This window comes from Urocampus carinirostris, chromosome 18, assembly GCF_059441175.1.
Source record: "Urocampus carinirostris isolate Australia breed hairy pipefish chromosome 18, RoL_Ucar_1.0, whole genome shotgun sequence".
Lineage (NCBI taxonomy): Eukaryota > Metazoa > Chordata > Actinopteri > Syngnathiformes > Syngnathidae > Urocampus > Urocampus carinirostris.
The window spans coordinates 13,012,685-13,035,076 of record NC_142366.1 but is presented as its reverse complement, the minus strand read 5'-3'; the positions used below and the strand labels follow the sequence as shown (position 1 = coordinate 13,035,076).

General features: G+C 41.9%; 1 protein-coding gene, 1 long non-coding RNA gene and 1 pseudogene across 3 annotated transcripts in view; 2 read left to right on the top strand and 1 right to left on the bottom strand.

Moving 5' to 3' along the window:
* Nucleotides 1–22,392, bottom strand: part of LOC148348393 (sickle tail protein homolog) — a 163,363-nt gene that overhangs the window by 75,711 nt on the left and 65,260 nt on the right. The gene's annotated exons all lie outside the window — the stretch shown is intronic.
* On the top strand, nucleotides 4,655–6,067 carry LOC148348395 (uncharacterized). Its single transcript, XR_015847693.1, has 2 exons — nucleotides 4,655–4,891; nucleotides 5,601–6,067. It is a non-coding gene; the product is annotated as an uncharacterized LOC148348395 (long non-coding RNA).
* Nucleotides 8,402–16,693, top strand: LOC148348394 (lysine-specific demethylase 4A pseudogene; annotated as a pseudogene).

Here is a 22,392-nt window from a genome sequence, read left to right as displayed (position 1 = left end):
CCTCAGAACTGTGCTGCGGACGTGCTATCCACTCAGCCGCCGTGCCGCCTGCCTTAGTTATATTTTATTTATTTTATTTTTTATTTATCATTATTTTATTTTATTTAATTTGTGTGTGTGTCTGTGCATTAGGTGTTCCAGATTGTTGGGTGGGAAAAAAGGATTTTGGATATTGGATTATTGTACACCGAATCTTTTTATACAGCACTTTGAGTGGCGAATCATTGGCTGAAAACTGCTTTACAAATAAATTGTATTTTATTTTATTTTATTTGATAACACAAGTCTACTGTGCGAAGTAAGTATATATAGTATTATATTTATTTTAGTATTTATTAACATATTTGCAGGAATAATAGTCACGATAGTAGTAAAAAAAAAAGGGTTTGAATGTTTTGAGTACATTCATATTTATGTTATTATTTATATATGTATTTGATTTTGGGTGATATTTTGCTCTTTTCATGTATAACTTTTTTATTTTAATATAGTTCTAACCCATTAATGGTAGAATGAGACAAATATTACTGATTTGCCCCCCTCCCTTTTTGGGAAAAATGAAAAAAAATAATTGTTAAAAGGACAAGAAAGAAAAGAAAAAAAAAAGAACAAAGATTGGCGGAAAAAATACTTAAGCAGAGCCCAATTATCTGCCATTATAACATGATATACCTCATATATTTTTTGCAGAGTGATTTTAAAAACGTTTAAAATACTTAATCTCCAAAAAGGGTAACTAAAATAATACTGATTTCATGCATCACACATAAATGTCGCCTCACCATGTTTACTTCGAAGCTCTCATTTTTTAACATTTGAGGTCACATTTTCCCAGGTTTTTCTGCTAAGATGAACTTTCTCAACCGAACCAAAGTAGTTCAGATCCAAAAATATTGCAAGGCCGAGCAGCTGAGCATGACAGATGAGGATTTTTTTTAAACCTCCAAGCTTCTGACAAGACATGAACAGTATTCACCAACAAACTTTCTTCTTTTTCTACTTATATGACAGCCGAGAATATTGATGTTCACTGAAACAATATCTTCCACGGCTAAAGTTATTTAAACTTTAAAATAACTGTCGAGTGGCGTTATCGAGGGAACCGTAGGTGGAGTTCCATTTCTGACAGTCGTCACCATAGAGAGATGCTCGAATCTTTCTAAGAGACCAAACCTTCGTCTGCTCCGCTTGACAGCACAAAAAACACATTATATTAGATGTAATGCATATTTCTTCAAAAATACCCCATGAACACAGCAGATGTGTCCAATGGATTTCCATCTAGGACACATATAATAAAATTAAAGGATACAACTAAGACGTCTGGTTTTAAAGCAGAAACCCGCACAGTTACTTATAACTCCAAAATGTTAAATTTGAAACAGGGGTCGCCAACCTTGTGGAAGCCGAAAGCTACTTTTTTGTCACTGATTAAAGTAAAGGGCCTCCAGTTTGTGTCATGAACCGGAACAGGAGGAGAACCCAAATGTGTGACGTTTCTCACACAAGCTTTTATTTTACGGGAAATGGGGCAGTCATGCACATTAACCCAAACGCCAGTAATTCGGCGATCAATGAGCGGAAGACATAAGGCAGCAGTCTAGCGGGGAATGACAGGAAGCCAGGGGCCGACGAGATCGATACCAATAGCACGGGTAGATATCGGACAGATGGGGTCGATACCAGACATGACGGGACAGACAGAATTGATATCAAAACTAGAAATCGAAATTAAACAGGACAAACTAGACGGGAATGAAACTTGAGATCGATATAAAACAGGACAAAATAGACGGGAACAATACCGGACAGGAAACATAGTCTAAACCCACGTCTTACGGGTGCAGAGGTTCGTTGATGGACTGACAAAGGCTGAGTGAGAGCACTGAGCTTAAATGGGGGGGAAGCCAATCAGTCAACGAGCCGCAGCTGGTGACAAATGGGCAGTGCCAATTGGGCGCCATGGGCAACCATGACAGTTTGATATGCAGTTCTAAAATAACATGTTATTATTAAGTTTTTACAATGTTATTAGTGTTACTACTTGTTTGTAATTATTAGAGGTTAAATGAGGCTCAGTTAACCACCAAACATCATTCTAGTAAGAATTCCGTTTTCCTAAGAAAATCACAATGATCCATGATATATTTTCAGAAGCAGTCCACAGGCGACCTAAGGGGGTCAAGTCAAGTCACATTTATTTGTATAGCCCTTAATCACAAGATGTCTCAAAGGACTGCACAGGTTACAATTACACCATCTCCTGATCTTCAACCAACATACAGGCAAGGAAAAACTCAAAACCTCAGCACGAGTAAAAAACAGAAACCCCGAGAAGGGGCCTCACAAGTGGTAATCCCCCTATTCCCTGCAGGCACAACGTTGGAGAACCCTGACTTAAAGAGACAGTGTGTATTATCTGACCACTAGCTGTTTTAGGAAAAACCAAAAATGAGTGCCAACAAGCAAGGACTAAAAAAAAAAAAAACATTTTAGATTAAGAAAAATAATAAATGAGGAAAATTATCCAACTAAGACGATTGAAAAGTGATAATGGTTTAAATCATTGTCTAGACAGTTCTCCATGTATTTAGGAAAATTGTTTTTCCTCTAAGAGATTTAGAATAATGTCAACCAGTCTCAGATCAAATGGAAATGTCATGGTTACTCGTGACTTTCACCTGTGCCCGCCCGCTCGTTTGGTGCCAACTGCTGCGGGCTATCTGTCCTTTTTAAGCCAAGTCCTGTCACTCTCCTGTTGTCAGTCCGTCAGCGAACATCTGTTGCATTTTTGACCCTGACTCCCGCCTGTCCCGTTTTTGCACCCATTTTTCCACCTGTCGGTTTCTGATCTCCCCGTTTGTCTCCGGGTACGACCTGATTTTGATCCCGACCACGTCTACTCTTCCGTCCTGGCTTACGACCCGTTTCTGATCCCAACCACATCTGCTCTCCCGTCCCCGGCTTACGATCCGTTTTTGATACCGACCACGTTTTTGCTCTCCTGTCCCAGCTATCGCACCGCCATCTCCCGCTCTGGAAGATTCCCTTCCGCATTTGGAACTTGTTCCAATTCTGCGCGCGGCTTGTTTCCCGCGGCCAGCGAGCACTGGATCGCGGGTGCTGCCTTTCCCCTCTATCTCAATAAACTTGTGAGTAAACGTTACGCGATTGGGTCTACCCTTTGTGCTCGTCATGTCAGGAAAGGCTTAATAGGTGTATTACCAAAAACTAAACAATAAACTAAAATAATGTCTAAACAAGGATTGAAAAGTTTGACTTAAAGTCATTAAAAGCTTGACAAATTGTAAATAGAATGGGGCCCAAAAAAATGTAACAATTACTTTCAGAATAAACAAAAAAAACTAAGAAAAAGTAACACAATCAACTTATTTTCGAAGGAAATATTTTTTCTATTGGCTTTTGAAAAATTATGAGAGGGCCAGAAATAGCACCAAGACCTTAGTTTGAAAACTTTCAAATCCAACAATTGCTAAAGGGTTTAGTAAGCTTTTTCTGTTTTGTTTTTGGTAGCTTTTATATTCTTACAGTGTATTACAAACTCAAGTAGCTTTTTTGTAGGATCAAGAACGCAAATATGTTCTTCCTTTTGTATGGGCCCTAACAATTCAAATGTTGAGGAGCTCCAGCAAACAGTAAATGCCACAGAAGCGCAAGACGCCTGTCATCGGCACCGCCTCTAATACGGATCCTTGTCTCTATGGGCCTCCTGAGCTATTTTTAAACCTCCAAACAGTTCCCCTTCACCGCTTGCCAAATTACACTCCGCAGACGTAAACAAAGTCGGGAAGAAGGAGAGGATAAAAACCTCGTTACCTTCCGCGCAGGAACGATCTTCGTCTGCTGTTTCTTCTTCCATTGCCACTTCTGTATTAACCCCCCGACCCCCCAAGGAAGAAAAAACAGCCTGTTGCGAGAGGGGACGAATCTCCGGTTGACCCGCCGGCTGCCCTGCTCAGCGTTGAGATTCCAAGAGAAGCTCACGTGGGAAAACAAAAAAAAAACTGAAAACTAGGGGGCGGGGGTCTTGGAGATAGGCTCTGCCCCACCACCTCGGGATAGACAGCCGGGGGGATTTAGAAAGCCAACTACATTCCAGGACAAAGTGCGCCAGGGATCTTTTTTGCCCTCGGGCTAGCGCGGAGTCAGCATTGACAAAACAAGCAACCCAAAAATGTAAACTGTTTGTTTGGGTTTTGGATTCTGAGAAGAACAAAAAAATGTTTGGTTCTCCACGAAGGTTAGCATTTAAAACTCGACCTGCACGATGATTGGTCCACTCCCAAGCAGATTCCGATAGCGGATCGAAAGGAATGCGAAAACCAAAGTTACGGCTCAACAAGTACCAGGGTAAAAAAAGTTCAGATAAAAAAGAAAAAAATCAGAAAGTTATGGTAGCACCAGGTTTAAAGGGACAGTGTGTATCATTAAGAAACGTTTAGTGCTTTAAAAATGTCAGACATTAATAAAACAATATTGATTTAATTAACAAGGAAAACTCGTTCGGCGAGAAATCTGCACTTAGTTCAGCCGTCTTGCTGCTACGGTTTACCCCCCAAAACCCAAAACTTTGCGGAAGGCTTGGCAAAACAATCAGAAGAAAAGCATTGCAGTTTGGTCACTTTAAGGCTGCGTCCCATTCTTCGCACTTTCACTCGCTATGTGCCCTAGTCACTCGGTTTGCGCGTTCACGTGAAAATGGGGTGTGTCCCGATACTCTCAAGACCGAGGCAGAAGTGCCCTCAAACCAAGTCGTAACCACTTCAAGACCGAGGGGGCTCTCGACCTCACTTGGCAGCGAAGTGACTACCCAGAAGGCTTTGCGAATTCTCAATATCAACAAACATGCCCGAAAAGGAACCACACAAATGTAAGTAGTTTTCCACAACCACGCATGTATTTGCAACAAAATGTATTGAGATATCTTAGTTAGACGTAAATGCAATAGAAAATCGTATTTTCGCGTTAAAACACGAACATTGCAAAATCGCTACTTTACGAAGTGCACTTATCTACCAAGGGAGCTGGCAAAAAAAAAACCTTCACGCTACAAACTGTAAAGTAGGATAACTGTGCAGAAAATCACGGTTCAGCCCATCCCTGTTTTTATCTTAAACGAGTCGTGCTTTTCATCTACATGGCCAGTCGCTAAAGGAGCATAGTCAGAATACCGTTCTGGACATAAGCGCTTGTTTACTGCACACAATTTCGGGTGTCGTGTTTTATTTACAATATGATTCTTTCATGTGAGATCAGAATGCATTAGTTTTCATCATGCATTACGAGTAATGTCTCCGAATTTCACGTGGAAATACAGTTGAAACAAACTACTATCACATAGTTCACTGTCTTCTCTGTAAACACATATTAAGTGAACGAATTACCTTCTCAAAATGTTGTCCAAATGTGGAGACAATTCTAAAGCATATGTGATGCTGGCCAATAGAAGGCTCATACAGCCATAAGAATAACATGTCAATTTCATGTCTCACATCAACTAGTTGAGCATCGTATACACAGTTGTTTTTGTACAATACATCAGCATTAAGTAATTCTTGTTTTTTCCACCCAACCTAAAGGCCATTGTAGAACGTCCCGTGGAAGAGCTGGTCACCATCACAGCTACCACGCCATCCACACCACCGGGCACGTCGTTGGCACCTTCTAATCCGGCGCCAAACCCCAAATCACCCAGAAAAAAAAGGAAGCACGATACACTCCTTGACTTTTTGAAAGTGGAGTCTGCCGCAGTGAGGAAAAGTCTCGAAGAAACTGTGGCCAAAACTGAGCGGTTCCCGTCCTTTTTGGGAAGCTCGTGGACAAATTTCCAGAACAGTGACATCTCTGCAATGTTTCCCTTTGTTTTATAAAAGGAAAATATTTTTTTTCATTAAGAACTCAATGAAGTTCCAGTTTGTGTTTTCCAGCTTCATGGAAGTATTGGTATATTTTTGTTAAAATTTGTGACACATTATTTATTTACTATTATGTATTTTGGCCCAATGTGAGTTTGTTTTTCTGAAAGTAAACTATTATTTAAGCTGGAGTGATTTGTAGTTGTTTTCTGTCCAACAGTCACATAGTTCACACGCAGTATCTCACATCATTATGAAATAAACCACCAAGGTGTTACTCAAAATGAAGATGTTTATTGAATAGTAATGCAGAAAAGCACATAATGCAAATGTGGGTCTGACTTCCAGAGCCTAAAATATGGCTTTTGGGCAATTTATTCCATATTAACTGTGGACAATTATTTGTACGGTGGACCAGGGAACCCTGAAGACCCGTGACACCACACGGTAGGACAGAGCGTGGACCAGCCAGTACACGTAGATCAGGACCTCAAGCCATGGCCCTGTTCCCTCTTTAGCAGCTCCTGCAGGGCCCACATAACCTTGCTCAACCTTAAGTCCTGAATGAGTTCTGACTCCACATCCAACCATAAGCACAGGATGGGAACATTCCTGTCCAACCTGTCCACGCTTATGGGACAGCCACTCTGGAACACAATAGATAACAAACAATTTAGACATAAATGTGGGCATAGAAAAGAAAAAGACCGCTTTAACTGTGATGTAAGCATCATGAAAAAATGTTGAAATGACCTTTTTATATTCAATGACAACTCTTTTGAATTAAGTTCCTTATGAACTAAGGTTTTTGGGTCGTACAGGGAAGTTTGGTGACGATATTATGTCAGCTAAAGGGTCAGGTGGACTGTTCTTGTGTTTGTTTACGTTTCGTCATGTCACAGATTCAAGACCCCTTTGATCTCTTTGATCTCTTTGTAGTACTCTGGTTAAACTGACAACAAAGCATATCAAAGAGCTGTCTTTTCACTTTACAGAAAATACATTTTAGAATATCACAATACATTTATAAATCTTTGCATTTTAACAAGATACTTTTAACAAGAGATCGTATAGTGGATTTTTTAACGTTTACAATGAATTCAACATGTTTTTCTTTACTCTGAATTTTAACCAACATCATCCTTTTTTAATGTATATGAAAAAATAGGAATAAAAACAATAATGAGTATAAAAATGGGTACAATTTACCTGCAAATGGATGAGTCACAACATTAGCTTTTTCTGCTGGGTTTGATCTCTTTGATCTCTACAAGGGGAATTAATATTTAGTAAAACAGAAACAAAACGAAAATAAATCAAAACAGCTTGACAATATCAATCACATTACTATGCATGGTGAGAGATTTGTCAGCTGGGGTTATAATGTTTAAAATTAACTTATTTTGTGGAGCACCAAAAGATATGTCTTACCTTTGTAGTACTCTGGTTAAACTGACAAAACCCCGCCTCCTGGTCACATGTTAGAAGCCAAAACCAAACCCCACCCCATACCAGCAGATGGCACTGTTGGACTCAGCATTGCAGGACATTTACCAAAAACTATACACATATTTTAGCAGGAATTTCAATAAAATAAAAGTTATTATTACACCCGTTACATACACCCCCCTGAAATTCTGCTAAATATGGGAGTGCTACACTAAAAAGAAAAAAAATCACATGCCAAAAAGGCAAATACTGATGAAAAAGAGGACACGAAAACTGGTACAGTATTACAAGGAACAAACTGAAGTGCATGTCAGTTCTAAAACTCTCCCAAAAAGGAGTGTGAAAAGAAAGGAGGCGAGCAAACTCCTAACTAAGCACAGACTCAAAGATGCCTGTTACATCTCTGAAATATCAAACATTGTTCCTGTAGTTGTAAGTGCTCACATAGGCACAATTCTTGTTTCTTACTCAAGCTTTGTTACTCAAACTGAAAGTGCATCTCTACTGAACTTAAACTAGGAACTTGCAGATATTGCGGACAGATGATTGTCACCTACCACATGGTCATTCATCTGACAAATAAGACGACTAGGAGGCCTGATGGACTGGCGGACCCTAAGCCCATAACGGTTAGGTTGAGCACAAATAACCTGAGCTTGAAGGTCTGGGGCAGTCAAGTCTAAACAGTCAGTATCAGGGGAGTCTGCGTCCAGATGGTCAGTGTTCAATGGGGTCTCGTCTGGGAGACCCATACCCAAAGGGATCATGTTTTCAGAGCACTGTGATGGGCTTTCCGTATTGTCACTTGAAGTATGGTCAACATCTTGTTCGGGGATGTGCTGACTTCCTCGGCTGGATGTATCAACACTGCGAGAGTCGGACTGGGCATCAGATCTGCTGTCTAGTGAGTTATCCTCTACCTCTGGATGAACTTGCTCTTCACCTGCCTGTATCACCCAGTTTACTGTACGGACATCACTGTCTTCAACCGCGTCAGGTAAATCAGGGCATACATCACTTCCATGCATAGCAGCGTCAGACTCTGAGTGTTCAGATTCGCTGGCCAGATCATCTCCTTCCATCTTGAAGAAATATGGCATTCCATTTGAAAAGATTACCCAACACGCTGGTGAATTCATGGTCACGTTCCCTTACGCCTATCATGCGGGCTTCAACCATGGCTTCAACTGCGCCGAATCCACCAACTTTGCCACACAGAGGTGGATTGAATACGGGAAGCAAGCGGTTTTGTGCTCATGCCGCAAGGACATGGTGAAGATCTCCATGGACGTGTTTGTCAAGAAATTCCAGCCAGATCGCTATCAGTTGTGGCTGACGGGGCGAGATATGGTTCCTATCGACCACTCTAGGCCCACGCCGGAGGCTCGCGAATTCCTCGGCGATTCTTTCAATCTCGCCGACAATGCCAGCAGTTGTTCCCTCGATAGCGGGCGAGACGATGTGGAGCGCAAGAGTCCTCTGCAAAGAATTGAGACCAAAAGACACAGAGTGTGTCTGCAGCTGCCCGACGAGGTTGTTTCTAAGGATACGGATGAGGAAATGATGCTTTATGCCAAGCGACCAAGACTCAATCTTCTGCCGCCACGTCCGACACTACAAGATGGCAAGCGGAATAAAGGCCCCCCAAAGTTGGTCGTCACGCCGACAAAGCTCACCTTGATAGATCCGTTTCACAGGCTTAACGCAACCGATACCGGACACACGCCGCACTACACCAAGACTCGCGCTCCGGCCTTCTCTTGCCATTCCCAAAACGGTGACCTCTCGTCCAACACCAACACCTCGGGAAAAGCATCCCGTAAAATGGGCGTTGCCAGCTTGCTCTTCCATCGGACTCTCACACAAAAAGATATCCTGCAGGTGCATAATTACCCCCGTGAGCGACCACGTGCTCATACAATGCTGCAGGTGCACAGCTATGCCAGAGAGCATCAGCCTCTGCACGTCCAGTCGCAGTGCGCTACCGAATCCAGGCCGGAGTCCAGGATATCGCTTGGCCTAGTGGCGCAAGAGGAACATTCATCGGAGGAGGATCCTTCATTGGATGTTTCGATGCTCTCTGATGATCAGGAAGACGCAGAAAAGAGTGGCGCTGAGCATACTTGCAATACTCAACCCAACCGGGTCGACGTCATTGAGACACATGAGACCCATAACCAACGAAAGATGAGCCAAAACCCTCGATTGGATAGTGGCGTTGTCATCATCAAACACTCCGGTCCTGCCAATCGTCAGTTATGCAAGCCTACGATGGCTCAAAGGCTTGATATGTCAGAAGAGCAATCCTACTGTGTGCCCATGGTCACCAAGCAACAGCAACAAGAAGAGCTCCGAAAACTTCCACGCCATCACCCTCTTTTCAGGGAAAGCTACAGCGATGATGACAATTATCATGACGTGGAGGTGGAACAAGAAGAGAAAGAGGAGTGGGCCAAGCCACTAAGGCGGCTGTGGCAGTGTCGGGCTTTCAACCCCCAGGTGGAGTGGGAGTACAACAAGAGAATGGGCGAGAAGGCTCCTTATTGCTCCATTTGCCTGCTTTTCTACACTCACCGTCAGTCTGAGTCTGATAGCAGGACCTCCAGCGTGACCTTGGTGAACCGCCAAGGTCGCCAGTGGTCCAAACCCCTCATTCCTGAGATGTGCTTCAACACGCACAGCAACAAGGCCAGCGATACCGAGGAAGGCCAATTGTCCAACCCTCAAATCACGGAGGACGGCACCAGCCGGCTGCTCAGCTGTTTTCGATGCTGCGTTCGAGTACACACCAGTTGCTACGGTGTAACAAGAGACGAAGCAGATCAGGAAGACTGGCTGTGCTCCCGTTGCAAAGCCGACGCTATCTTTGAGGATTGTTGTCTATGTTCTCTCCGGGGTGGAGCATTGCAGAGAGCCAACAATGACAAGTGGGTTCATGTGCTGTGCGCCATCACCGTGTTGGAAGCTCGCTTTGTAAACATCAACGAGAGGCGTCCCATCGATCTGTCTGCTATCCCGCTACCTCGCTTCAGGCTGAAATGCGTTTTCTGCCGGAAACGGATGAAGAGGGAGTTGACGGGCTGCTGCGTGCAATGCTCCCACGGCCGTTGCTCCACGGCCTTCCACCCGAGTTGCGCACAGGCCGCCGGCGTCCTCATGCACCCGGACGACTGGCCCTTTATCGTCTTCATCACGTGCCACCGGCATAAATCGACTGCCGCTGTCGAGCGTAATAAAGAGGCTCTCCGCGAGCTGATGGTGGGCCAGAGAGTGATTTGTAAATACCGGAACGGTCGCTACTACCACAGCGAGGTGGCAGGTACAGTGTTAATGTTACTGTGTACCTGACTTGTTAACCTGACTGCCCATATTGCACATCTGGTTAGCTACTCTTCTTGCACTATCGGCACTATGGTAAAATACTACACGTAGCCAAAATACAATACAACATTATTTATATCTGTACATTCAAGGAAACTGTGGGGGTCAGATGCATCGACATTTCGTTCTGTATACACGTGTACTAGAATGACAATAAAGTAGATCTGAATCTGAATCTGAATCTGAATATGTCATAAAATGGCATTAAGATACTAATAAGTAGATTGCCATTTATGTCTACACAAACATAGGGTATTATGTGAACGTGCATTGTATGTTAACTCTTACTGTATTTGACCGAACGGGTCATTTTTTTTTAATGAGTGTACGTACCTTGTAAAGATGAATCAGCACTACATAGCGCCGAAGCTGTCTTCAGTATAGCACATTTCTCCTCCGTTGATTGGAGACACGGAAAAGATGATTAGCTTTCAGGCAATCGGTAATAACACAGCAGTAGCGGGCATTTTTAACGTTGCACGAACTCTCCAACTGACACACTACAGGTTGAGACTCGAGTTGTTTACATGTGACGTAGACCAATACGTCACTGAGGTCTACAGCCAATTAATATTACCGCCATCTCCTGGACAGGGGTGGAACCTTGCAAGTCTTGTCCAAACCATCTCCGCTTTGCACTTCACTCGCGGAGGGCACTCCTCTTCGAGGGACCTCACTGGAGGGTCCTCAAGGCCGAGTGAGAGAAATGGGATTGGGCCTTAGTCTCTGTAGTTTGTATTCTTCCTTGTGCTTTTAGGACTTGTTTTTGGTTGTGCAACAGAAAACAGTGACATCTGTTGGTTCTTGTTTTTAATTAGAAATACATTTTGAATGTATAGTGGAAGCCCTGCAACTGTTTGGCAACCAGTTCAGGGTGTCCCCTGCCTACTGCCCAAAGACAGCTGGGATGGGCTCCAGCACCACTGCGACCTTTGTGAGGATAAGCGACGTAGAAAATGGATGGATATGGAGTGAAAAAAGAAAATAAAATTATCTTTAAAAGAATAGCAAAATCATCTAATGGAGCTCTTATTGAAGTTTATTTTTCCCATTTTATTTTTTAACAGAAAAATATGACATTTACAAATTGATCTAATTGTGCCATTTTTCTTTTTTTTTCAGAAAATTGTGGCTAATTAATAATATTAATAATACTAATAATAATACTGTCAGAGCCCACACAAACGGAGGACTCAGACACGTAACGTTTTCACACAATCTTTATTTTACGGGAATGGGGCAGTCATGCGCGTGAACACAAACGCGATCGCTAGGCGGAAGAAGTTAGACAGAGAAATCAGAGGCAGACGAGATCGAGGCCGGACAGAACAGATGGGATTGATACAGGCACACGGGTAGATACCGGACGGGACAGACGGGATCGATACAGGATACTGGAGCAAGATACAGGACAAGACGAGACAAACAGGATCGATACCGTATACCAAAGACTGGAGCAAGATACCGGACAGGAAGAGACCAATACTGGATACTGGAGACTGGAGCAAGATACCAGACAGGACGAGACAGGCGGGATCAATATCGGATACTGGAGACTGGAGCAAGATACCGGGCACGAGGAGACAGACGGGATCGATACCGGATACCGGAGACGGGAGCAAGATACCGGACAGGACGAGACAGGCGGGATCAATATTGTATACTGGAGACTGGAGCAAGATACCGGGCAGGAAGAGACAGACTAGATTGATATCGGATACTGGAGCAAGATGCCGGACAGGAGGAGACAGAAAAATCGATACCGATACCGGAGTCGGGAGCAAGATACCGGACAGGACGAGACAGACGGGATCGATATTGTATACTGGATACTGGAGCAAGATACCGGGCAGGAAGAGACAGATTAGATCAATATCGGATACTGGAGCAAGATACCGGACAGGAGAAGACAGACATGATCGATACTGGGTAATAGAGACGGGAGCAAGATACCGGACTGGACGAGACATACAGGGTCGATACTGGACACTGGAGAAAGATACCGGACAGGACGAGACAGGCGGGATCGATACCGGATACTGGATACACGAGCAGGAAACCGAACAGAGTCAAAACACAAGTCTTGCAAGTGCAGAGGTTTGTTGACGGACTGACAGGGAGTGAATGAGAGCACTGGGTTTAAATAGGAGGGAAGCCAATCAGGCTGGCGCCAAATGGGCATGGCCAAGTGAGGGCAATGGGCAACCGTGACAAATACAAAAAATGAGAAAATTATCTGCCCATGAGGAAATATTTAATTTGATTTATTTGCAAGGTACAGTACATATCCATCCATCTATATTCTGAATCGCCTATTCTCACTAGGGCAGCGGTTTTCTTTGGAATAAGTGTTAAATTTAGTATATATCTCACATATTTGGGGTTTATTTTAGATTTTAATTCCCTGTCATTATTATTATTTCATAGATTTGATCAAATCATCAAATGTCACACAGTGAAATAAAATACACTAAGAGTTAGCTTTTGTCTGGAGAGCGGGTTTTTGGCAGTTTTGTAGAATTTTGATGCCCCTATGACCCTAGTGGTAAGCGATACGACCCACAGTACCTAAACATATTTTTACGGTAGAGGAGAAAACTTCAAAGTGATGTCTTCAAAAAGAGACCAAAATTATGCTGATACTCCAAATGGTTCAAGCATAGCTCGTCAGGACCAGAACGAAAACAGGACCCCATTGCGTGACGTTTACCACAAGTTTTATTGAAAGAAAGAGGAATAGCTGTGCCCACGATACAGTGTTCGCTGGACGCGGGAAGCAAGTTGCTCTTGGATTCGGACTGTGATCCGAACACAAAAGTGGATCCTCCGTAGCGAGTGATGGCGGTGCCAGGGACGGAAAAACAGGTCGGTAGCCGGGAACGAGTCGGAAACGAGTCGTAAGCCAGAACGGGAGAGTGGACATAGTAGGGGAAAAAAAGAGGTCGTAAGCCGAGACGGGAGAGCAGACGTGGTCAGGATCAAAACAGGTTGCAGCCAGAGACAGACGGGAGCAAAGACGGGACAGGTGGGAGTCAGGGTCAAAAAAGGCTTGCCTAGTATACACTGAGGTTCGCAGATGGACTGACCAAAGGGGACTGACAGGACTGGGTTTAAGTCGGGACAGGGAGCCAATCAGAACCCGCGGCGGTTGGCGCCAAATGAGCGGGCACAGGTGATTCCAATCGGTAATCATGACATAGCTCCTGTTTTACTTCGGGTGCACGTTTTTAGGCATTCAGGTAAATATACCAGTATATATAGTCCGTTCTGTTTTAACTTATTTTTCTCTTTAAAGTCTTTATTACTTGTTTGCCTTGGAGTGCCATGTATATTCCATTGTATACAATTGTTTACTACTTTTTTATCAGTGACAATAAAGACAATCAAGACAAATTGATTCATTTCAACTAATTCCACAACTCCCTACTTTGTAGAAGTGCGAGCATGGTCTTTCATTTTGAACACCAAACTGAAGTGAACCCGAGTGCATCATTTTGCTCTTTTTGTCTGAACCAGAAACGGAGGCTCCAGAGCCGCATCCAAACCTATGGGAACTTGTTAACAAGCTTAATCAAATCAACAGCAGAACCCAGACAGCGTTTGTTCCCAATTAGGGACCTCGTAGGAGGACCCAGATGCTGTTGTCGGCCGTATTAGGAGGCGGACTTTTTAGCCGACGTTCATGAGCTCATCGGCCCGGGGCGGCCGCGATCGATCGCAAGTGCGATTTGAAGGCGCGACATTGGCGCACCTTGGCGAAGGCAACCCGATCAATGGGGGAGTTTGTGGCCCATGTAATTGGCAGCGCTCGGCCCAGCGCACGGTCACTGATGTGGGGATTTCGTAAGTCTTTTTGTAGGCACCTTCAGAGAAAAAAAGATCTGGAAAACCTGTTGCAAGCATCATCGCTTTCATCTTATCTACTTGTTTGGATTACCGTGTTTTCCACACTATAAGACGCACAGCATTATAGGGTGCACCAACCCTTAAAGTCTTTTGTGATATATTTTCATATATAGGGCACATTGGACTATAAGGTGCATGCAATTAAAACTACAGTAAGAGCTAGGGTTGCATAAAAAATAAATTAATACATCCAAATTAAAAATTTATTTTTTTAGAGAACATCAATTAAACTTAGGACATCTGGTTTCACCACAAAATTAACCCAATCATAACCCTAACCCCTAACTCTAACAGTAAACAGTAACTCAAACCTCTAACCCAGGGGTCGGGAACCTTTTTGACTCAAAGAGCCATAAAAGCAAAAAATATTAATTTTATTTTGGGAAAGAGCCACACCATATATTATGAGACAAATTTACTAAATTGCTAATCCCGCGCCCCAGACAAAAGCTTAGTCTTCAGCACATTTACTTTTGATGATTTGATACAAATTATGAAAAGAGAATAATGCCAGAGCCCCTGTCCCAAAATCAACAAACATACCACTTTAAACTTGTCTCTTTCTTGCAATTACTCAAGATCGGTTAAACTCCTTTTGACCCTTTTTTTCATACATATTGGTTTCAAAACCAGATGCAAGCAGTTATTGTGTAAAAACGTCACATTCTGCAAATAGGGAGCCTGATGAGCTCACTTTTGGCGCAGATGGAGGGAGTGCTTGCACTTTTTGCATTGCTCCACCAATCCCTCCCACTCACCCAATCAAATGACTAAGTTCTCTTCCGGTGTTTTGGCGTATTTACAGTTCTGTGGATTCATCATAAGGTATCTGAACACTGAACACAGATTATATAGTGAACTTTTATATAAAGGATTCTTTAGCGTTGAACAGCCAAAACGAGTTTTTTTCCCCCCTTTTTTTTGTGTGACACCTTGACTGTACATTGTAGTGAAAAACGTGCCCTATATATACGACCCGTTTTTGACCACCGACCGTGTTCTGATCTCCCGCCGGCTAACGACCAGTTTTTGACTACCGACCATGCTCTGATCCCCCGCTCCGGCTATTGACACGTTATTTACGTTTGACACTACGATCTCCCGCTCCTGGAGATCCACCTCCGCATTCTGAACACGCTCCGATCCCATGAGCGGCTTGCTTCCCCTCGTCCAGCGAGCACCGGATCGCTGGCGTTTGTTTTTCCTCTATATCTCAACAAACTTGTGAGTAAACGTTACGCATCTGGGTCCTCCTCCTGTTCTGCCTCTGACACAAAAAGAGGATTTGCAATAAGCATTTGAAAGTTAGCTATATAAGTAAACGCAGAAAGGCATCACAAAAGGAAACAACTCTCTGGTGTACTAGATGATGAGTCGGACTTTGACTTTATTTATGTTTCAGGATAATTTTGTTTTTTCCATTCTCTAACTTTAGTTTCTGTCATGGGGATTACGAATAGTGTATTTAGTGAGATTAAATCCAATGCCTTTTCAAATGTCATCTGTATCACTTGTGCTCTTGTGGATTCATTTCCTGTTCCATACAACGTTATCCGATTAAGGTTATCAATGTTTTTTGATTGATAAATAATTATGCAAAGACAGTACCATAAAACCACATGTCGTAACACACAAAATTAAATACTGTATGTACTTTTTATCTTTATACACCGTATTTTTCCGTTATCAGGCGCACTTTTTAATTCCTGGCCCATTTGGAGTTTTTAGGTGTACCTACTAGTCAGGAAAATAAAGTAAATCATTGAAACAGGAAAACAATATGATAAAAATGTGGCAGGGAAATTTGTGTCACATGCCATGTTTACATTAAATCTGGAAAAACTCCAGGAGTCAAGCTGGCGGCCTTTTGTTGTTCATTAACCGAGCGGCGCTTGCTCGTTGCCGTGTTTGTTAACGTGCACTTCATTTACTCGTAAGTGCGTCTGTAGACTGGGATGCCGGGCCTGTTTCCCGTGGCGACGGCGGCAAGGCCGGTGGAGTTTAGGAAGAGTGTGGGTGTTGATCTTAAAAGCACAGAACAGCTGGAGAAAATCCACCCCAGAATCAATGATGAGAAGTAAGCTCCTCAAAATAAAGGGCCAAAGATCACTGAGTTTTGGATTAAAATGTGTAAAGTTAGCTAGGGTCATTTCAATAAAATAACTGTGTGATCGATTATCACCCTTTGAATATTTCTGTGAGTTTGTCTGGACTGGCAGTTCTTTTTCTTGTGGTTACTGTATTTCCGTACTGAACTGCACTCAGGTGGCTGTGATCCATTATCCTCAATCGGATATTGCTTCGCGCGAGGCCTGAGAGAGCGCATTTTGTCGGGCCTGGTGACTCTTTTTTTGCCATTTCTCCGCCTAAAATTAATTGCATTCATGCAGCCGTGATCCATTATCCCCTATTGTATATTCCTCCGGGGACCAGCAGATGGCGCTCCTATTGGGGGACCTGCTGTTCTAGCCTGCCTAAAATATAATGCATGGTTGTGAATAGATCCATTATCCCCAATCGCATATTGTCGCGAGTGAGGGGCACTTTTGTGTGGCATCGTGGCTTTTCTTGCCATTCTGTCTCCCAAAAAGTGAACTGCACTCATGCGGTCCCGATCCTTTATCCCTGGTCGACTATTGGAGGGTTCGTGCTGCTAAAATGTGCCATTCAGCCCAACCTAAAATAAGGTGCATTGTCATTGTTTTTAGTTTCGGTACATGATCCCCAGTTGACTTTTTCTGAGAACAGGGTCCAAAGAGTGGATCAATGTCTTGTGCGGCGTCCTTCTTTTGTTCTTTCTGTCTAAAATGAAATGCACGGTTGTGGCCGCAATCCGTTATCCTGGGTTGACTATTGCCAGCAGAGTACATGTTAAAAATGGGGATGGGGTGATGGGCTACTTCACAGAGTTTTGAATATTGCAGGGATTCTGGTCCCCATGAACCGCGATAAACAAGCTTCAACAGTAAAACCAAATTCTGCCACTTAATATTCAGACTGTCCATCATGAATATTCAAATATTCCTAATCATTCTCCTTATTAAGATCATAAATCTGAGTACAAAGTAGAATATGGGAAATGAATGTGCCATGATTGAGAGTTGAAGCATTCTCCTCAATATGTGATTGGTCGCTAATGACATCATCCTGAGGGACAGTCCCACCCTCCCCTGCTCTCCAGCATGTCATCAGCATAGAAGCATGCCGGTGATGTCATTGACTGATGTTCAAGCAGCGTTCCTTTTCATTTTTCTTTTCCTTCTTTCCTTCCCCTCGCTCTCGTCTCGCTTTTCCGCTCGTGGATGAAAAGCCCATCCGCTTGTTTATTAGCGCTCAAAAAGATTGTACAGTTAAGCGCTGCAGGCTTTTTGAAAAGAGGCCCTCCGGCTTGGTAAGAGTATTTATGGATCCAAAATCACAGTATGTGTCTCCACTACATAGAAAGATGGATTAGAGATGATGCTAATCACACCACTAAAAATTTACACCAACACGTGTGTGAAACTAAGCTACCGCTAGCCATTCAATGCAATTAAATGCCACGAAAAGGTCACAAAAAGTTTAACTGGGATTATTTAGTTGTCAAGAAAAGGACAAAACAACCACTCTAGAGGACTCAGATTAGCTACATATTTTCAAATATTCGTCTCTTGAGACTATTCTGCGGCTCCTCTCAACTCTGTATAATATTTGGCAAATAGATGTTTCTGTATTGTGTGGAGCAACGGAAAAGGGTTGCTAAAACGCACGAGATAGAATACAAACTACGGAAATTCAAGTCAAGTCAAGTCATATTTAATTGTATAGCCCTTTATCACAAAAAGTCTCGAAGGGCTGCACATACATTTTTTTATTTATACTTCCATTTTTAAGTATTATTTTTCTTTTCTTTCCTTTTACGTTAAAAAAAGTAAACATACAGTTTATTTATTTACATTTTATCAAGTACTAGTTTTTTACCTGAAAAAAGGGAAACATACAGTTTTGCATATCTATTTATGTATTTACATGTTTATATTACATTATATATTTTATACATTTTTAAGTCTTATTTTTCTTTATTTTACCTGAAAAAAGATTAACAGAGTTTTTTGTTTTATTTCAACAATGCTTGAATATTCATTAATTTATTTGATTCTAATTTCATATTTTCCACGTACGTTAGGTCGTCTTTCCCTATCGACCATATATTAAAACCAAAAAAATTTGAATTTATTAGTCACAAACACATTTAACAGATTAATAAAAAAAAAACGAAACACTAGCATGAACTTTGAGGAAGAGCATCACAAGTTGGACTTGTGTTACATCATGTGAATTATTGCGACATTTTTTGGGTATTTTTTTACTTCACATCTGCTTTTTAATCACAATTTAAAAGCGAGCGAGTGTGTGTCCCGTGCTAGCATCAGCGGCTCAAGAGGATTAGCGACGCGACTTGGCTGATCAAAGCAGAGGCGAATCCAGCTTACTGAAAGGACGCGCGAGCAAAGAGGGAGGACATGATGCAAACTTGTACGTGCAAACATCTGTTTTGCACAGAGTGCCACCAAAAAATCTGGCGCCTCAATTAAAATCAGCAATTCAAATGTTCCACGCGCCGCTCACTGCTTCCAACAAAGCAGATTGGTTAATTGGGGTCTCGTGGGAGGAGTTATAACACAATAAACACGTTTTTCTGTGTGTTTATGTAACCCGGGCTTTTTCCTGGAATCATTCCGATTGATAGCTCTTTTTCTAATGCGCCGGGAACCAATGTTCCCTCTAATTTTCCACGGGTCTGAGCATTCACACAAAGTCGGTGAGCAACGCTTGAAACAACAGTGAGCAACCATAATCCCAAGTGTGGCAAGATAATTAATTATCAAACATGTCCAAAACTTGACTTCAAGTTACATTTTGCTGAGTTTCCGGCAATACAAAATTATTTTTCTCTTTTGAATGAATTGACTCATGTACTATTGCATAATTTTACATAATATTTGGTCATGTTGGGATTAAAGAAGCAAAAACAACCTGAAGAACCATTTAGGACCAGAAAGAGCCGGTTCCTTTTAGTGAGCCGAGCCGAAGAAGCCGGTTCTCGACAAATTCTACTAACTACTAAACATCGTTCCACTTCGACTCGACTTCAAAATACCGCATTTAGGACACAACGTCAGGGGAACCTGTGTGTTTTTACCTTCATGCACTGTAACTTTGACTTAAGTCGCTTCTTAATTAGTCATTTTGAGCCCTCATTTTTGTGCGCTGGCTAGATTTTCTTGTGCGCTGAGAATGTGCGAGCAGTGCGCAATTGCGCACGCGCGCAGCTTAGGGGGAACACTGCCGGGAACGTATCACTTTGTTGTCTGACAGGATTTTTCCTAAACACTTAAATGCCATTTTTTGTTGGTAAAACTTTGATAAAAGAACCTGATTGGTTAATCGGTGTCCAGCGGGAGGAGTTACGAAGCAAGAAACACGTTTGCTTGCATAATTCAGGTTTTTTGTTGTTGTTATTTTAAATAATAATAATAATCGTCAAGTCAAGTTTTTTTGTATAGCCCTTGATCACAAGGAGTCTCAGGAGCCTGCACAGACCACAGAATATTGCAAACTACGGACTATTATTACACCATCCCCTGATCTAAAACCTACATGAGGGCAAGGAAAAACGCAAAAATCTCAGATAACTAAACTACATTCTATTTTAAATCCCCTTTCAGGACAGCCAAGGTTGCTGTACACAGATTACCAAACAACAATGGAGAAAGAATAAAATGAGAATAAAACAAACAAGTAATAAATAGCAAATAGTAACACAGAAGAGGCAAAAGGGAAGTTAAAAGTGTGAGGCAGATGATCATGAAAAGGCAAGTCTGAAGAGATGGGTTTTGAATCCGGATTTAAAGGTGGACATTCTGGAATGTATGAAAACCTAATTAGTAGAAACATTTTAAATCAGCATCTAGCAAAGGGGTCTCCAACATGGCACCAACAGGGTGCCCCCTAAGGACAGTTGAGGTGCCCTTGTTCTGAAAATAGCTCACCAGTGCCGGGTCATTGTTATTTTCTATTAAAATTAACCTTTTTTTTATTGGTTGACTCAGTCTTTTAACCGCATTTGAAATAATTAACCTGGTGATAACATAGAAGCAACAAAATAATAACGTGACAAGTTGTGATTTTTAACTTTTGAAAAATAAATTCCAGTTCACGGGCTTCACGGACAAAAAAAATCCTTTCAAGTATTGATAATTATTCTTCAGCAATTAATGAAAGAAAGTAGAATGAGAATCTATTCATGTATCAAACACATTTATTCATTCATCTTTTTATTGATTTATTTTAAAGGAAGTACGACAAACTAAATTCCGATTTATGGGTTTTATAAAGCGAATGAGCAAATAAAATGGCCATTTTTTTTTGGCAAGTATCTGGTTTCTTATTTAACTTTCTGTCGTCCACACTTTTTAGCTATTTAGCAAGCTGTCTAGATAGCTTTTTACATTTTTGCATGCTATCTAGCTGACAGTTTACCCCTTTTGCTAGTTATCAGGCTAAATTCTAGCTTCCTTTCTAGCTAGCTATCTCGCTTTGTTTATAGCTCCCTATCTGGCTACTTAGATGGCTTTTTACTCTTTCAGCTATCCATCTATCTATTCATCTCCTTTTTAGTTTTATCTGTTTTCCTTCCTAGCTAATTAATGGTAGCTCATTTTTTAGATATTTAGCAAGGCATCTAGCTACATTGCAATTCTAGAAATTCATATCACACTTGGTGCCCTTTGTGCTAATTGGTAACAAAAAGTATCTCTCAGCCTAAAAAAAGTCAGAGACCCCTGATCTAGTAGTATGCCCGCCAGCTATTTATCAATTTATGTTGTACTTTTTTAGCAAAATACATGATTTATTTATTCAATTTAATATTTTTGGGAAGGGGAGTTGGGGTAATTTAATTTGGCTTTCAGTTTCAGATTTTTGGCCAAGAATTTCGCATTTTCAGTTGTGGGACACTATTTTCTTCCGTAAATCCCTTGTTTCAACCAACAAAAAATGTTATTTTAAAGCTTGCATAATGTTGAGGTTTGTTTACACCAGTGGTATTCAAACAGTGGGGCGGGCCCCCCTTAGGGGGCACATGGCTCCGCCAAGGGGGGCGCTTTTGACCTCAGGTAACTTTTCTTTTTTTTTACTTTCCAAGTAAATAGCAATAGCACCTCCACTACACTAGGGAGCAGTGGGGCTCTCAGTGGCAGAATTATTTTTATACATCTAACCTTCCCGCCATGCATATAGCGCAGAGCATAAGCATTGAGTATGAAGTGTAGATACAAAGTGGAGCAGTCCCTCAAGTGACCCCATGAAAAAGAAGACAGATTTCTTGGAGGGTGGAGGCGCAAGAGGATTTCTTCTCGGAAAAAAATTTAGAAACACTGGTTTTAACAAACCCCACAGATGGATTTATGTTAATCTGAGCCCATCAAATATTTGACAATTGTTTAAAGGATGCAAACCTTTAATGGAGACGTTGTGGGGAAAAAACATTTTATTTAAAAGAAAAACGAACTAAAAGTGGTACAAAGTTGGATCAAAGCGATCCAAGTGATGGATCGGTCCATTTTAGGTTATTTTCTTACCCAAGTGCTCGTCAGAGTGTGTAACGCCGTAGAGTGAAGTCAAAGCTAACAATAAATAACTTTTTAACGAGGACCGCTTTTAAACCCCAAGAAAATCTCACCGCTCCCAATTAAAAGATTGTTTATTGGAACCTCGATGTCTTTTGTTAGCTTTATTG